Source organism: Cnephaeus nilssonii (assembly GCF_951640355.1).
Source record: "Cnephaeus nilssonii genome assembly, chromosome: 3".
NCBI lineage: Eukaryota > Metazoa > Chordata > Mammalia > Chiroptera > Vespertilionidae > Cnephaeus > Cnephaeus nilssonii.
The window spans coordinates 65,903,075-65,906,760 of NC_137074.1; positions in this window are offsets into that span (position 1 = coordinate 65,903,075).

The window sequence follows — 3,686 nt, forward strand, 5'->3', positions numbered from 1 at the left end:
CCTTTTGGCCCAAACGTTGTTCAAGAGTGTGTTGTTTAATTTCCATCGATTTGTGAATTTTCTGCTTTCCTGGCTGTCAATGATCATGCAGTTGTAAAAGACACTTGGAATGGTTTCAATCTACTTAAATGTGTTGATTTGTTTCGTGACCTAACATGTGATCTTACCTGGAGAAGGTGTTTCATGTGCACTTGAGAAGAATGTACATTCTGTTGTTGTACGGAAAGTTCTACCTCCTAAGTATATTCCCCAAATATATAAAGACAATATGTCAGCAGGATGGCAGAGGAGAAGGAACCAATATTTGTCTTCCCCACAACAACAACAAAAACAAACAAACCAAAAGAGCTACCTACTGATGAAAATAGCCCTCGTGAGCTCCAGAGTACAATAAAATAGCCACAGAAGCCTCCAGGAGCACAAACACCAAGGACAGCCGTACAGAGACGTGTAGGAAGCATACTTGTGTCACCTCATCCCCAGTCCGGCACAGCTGACTGCTAAGAGGGATGGGTGTGACTTCTCTCTTCTCTCTCTCTCTCCTTTGTGTTTTGTAATATTTTTGTCAGGTTTTGATATTCTCGCCACACAGACCTCAATAAAACTAGTTGGAAAACTTTCTTTCTTTGCTAGATTCTAATAGGATTTATGTTAAGATTGGTCTTATTCTTTTTTCTTAAATATATGATAGAATCCACTAATGCAACCATTTGGGTTTATAGTCTTTCTGGGAAGATTTTAAAAAAATGTTTTATTGATTTCAGAGAGGAAGGGAGAGGCAAAGAGAGGTAGAAACATCAATGATGAGAGAGAATCATTGATCAGCTGCCTCCTGCACGCCCCGCACTGAGGATCAAGCCTGCAACCCAGGAATGTGCCCTTGACCGGCATTGAACCTGGGACCCTTCATTCCGCAGGTTGAAGCTCTATCCACTTAGCCCAGTAGTCGGCAAACTCATTAGTCAACAGAGCCAAATATCAACAGTACAACGATTGAAATTTCTTTTGAGAGACAAATTTTTTAAACTTAAACTTCTTCTAACGCCCCTTCTTCAAAATAGACTCGCCCAGGCCATGGTATTTTGTGGAAGAGCCACACTCAAGGGGCCAAAGAGCCGCATGTGGCTCGCGAGCCGCAGTTTGCCGACCACGGACTTAGCCAAACCCCGGCTAGGGCTTTCTGGGAAGATTTTGATAACAGATATAATTTCTTTAACACATAGGTCTATTTAATTTTTTTGTTTCATTTTGTATCTGTTAATTGTATTTTTTAAAGAATTTGTCCATTCATCTAAGATGTCAAATTAGTTTGTATGAAGGTGTTCATTGTGTTTTCTTTATTGTCTTTTTCAGGTATGTGGGATCTGTCAGGATCACTTGTTCATTTCTTATACTAGTATAGGAAATTTATGTTCTTTCTCGCTAGAACATTATCAGTTTCGATCTTTTTAAAGAATTAATTTTTGGCTTTGGTAACTTTCCCTGTTGTTTGCTTGTTTTATTTCATGTATTTCAGCTCTTTCTTCTGTTACTTAGGGTTTATTTTGCTCTTCTTCTTTTGTTAGTTTTTATTGGCTCTAAACTTAGCCCATTAATTTTTACCTTCCTTCTTTTCTAAAATAAACATTTAAAACTATAAATTTCACCCTAACTAATTTTGCTCAGTGGATAGAGCATCAGTCCATGGACTGAAGAGTCCTGAGTTCAATTCTGGTCAAGGCATGTACCTTGGTTGCAGGCTTGATCCCCACGAGGGGGTGTGCAGGAGGCAGCTGATCAATGTTTCTCTTCCATTGATGTTTCTAACTCTCTAGCCCTCTCCCTTCTTCTCTGTAAAAAAAATCAATAAAAATATATTTTTAAAATAAATAAGTAAATAAAATTATAATTTCCCCTCTAAACATTGCTTTAACCACACCCACACATTTGATGTCATATTTTATTATTATTCTATTCAAAATAATTTTTAATTTCTCTTTTTTTTGTCTTCTTTGATCCATAAACTATTGAGAAGTTTGTTGTTTAATTTCTAAATTAGGGAGGATTCTAAATATTTTATTGACTTCTAGTTGAATTCAATTGTAGTCAAAATACTCTGTATGATTTTAGTCATCTTAAATCTATTGAGACTTGTTATATCCCAGCATTTTGTCTAAGTGAACACACCATGTGCACTTGCAAGGAAGATGTCTTTTGCAGTTGCAAGATGTACTGTTCTATAAAAATAAATTAGGTCAAAGTGGTTGATAGTGTTATTCAGATCTGCCTTTATTATCAACTGCAAGCACATATCAACTATGTCATTCACTTCAGACCATGTAGTATGTATGAAAAGAAGGGGGGAAAGCACCTTTTGTCTATGAGTTTGATATTTTAAAACTTTGTCTTTATTATAATTTTACATTAAACCTTTCTCTACATAATTACTAATTATTAGAGCTAATGGTTGGGATAATTATAGTTAACTACCCATGCCTGCTAACAGAAATAACAAAAATTTTAGTGTAAGGGTGTTGTACATAAAAGTAAGAGGTTGCTGGTGACTTAGTGGAAGGAAAAGTACTTAAAAGCAGAAGGAATTCTCTCAGATTTATGGAAATCTGAGACATGGTTTCATCTACAGTTCAGTGAGGCTGGTGTGTTACGGATAGCTTGCTGGGCATCCCTTTTCTAGAGAAAAAAATCTACCATCACTGAACCCCCACTTATGTGTAAAACATTGTAGAGTAAACTTTACACATGTAGGTTCATTTTTAATCTTTAAGAAACCCTTTTAGATGGATGTAATTATCTTCATTTTTCTTTTAAAATTAAAATTTCTTTAATTTTCTTTAATTCATTGAAATTCATTATTATATTAGTTTTAGGTATATAGCATATATTTATATAACTATGAAATGATCTCCTGATAAATCTAGTACCCCCCTGACACCGTACATAATTATTATAATACTAGTGGCCCGGTGCATGAAATTCATGCACATTAATTTAGGGAATTAATTAGAGGAAATATTTTAATATTGCTATTTGCCCTTTCTCTATAATAGAAGTGTCAGAGATGAAAGAAAATTAGTAAAATGTATATGAACATCTTCCTCCTGTCAGAGTCTGGGGCGCGCTGCAGGACCCAGAGTCAAGTACCCACCCACCCACACGCGCCTCAAAATAATGCAAGACCCAGATCTGGCCGGCCCCACATCCATTGGGCAAGATCCAGACCCGGCCGGCCCCACACCTGTCAAGCCCCACTGGTAGGGGGCACAGCTTCAGGTCCCCTGGCCTGGCACTGGGCTTGGGGTGCAGCCTCAGGTCCCCCAAATTTGGGGCAAAGGGCATGCTCTGATGTCCCCTGGCACTGGGGCAGGAGGCATGGCTTGAGGTCCCCTGTCAAGACCTAGCGGGTAGGGGGCATGGCCTGAGGTCCCCCGGCCCAGCACTGGGGCAGGGGGCACGGCGTGAGGTCCTCCATCAAGCACTGCCAGGTGGGGGGGCGCGACCTGAGTTCCCCCATCAAGCCCCACTGGGAGGAGGGCATGGCCTGAGGTCCCCTGGCCTGGTGCCAGGGCTGGGGGTGTGGCCCGAGATCAATCATCAAGCCCTCTGGGCAGGGGGCGTGGCCTCAGGTCCCCTGCCCCGGCCCAGTGCCATGCAGCCTCAGGTCCCTGCTGATTGCTCATTACGGGAAC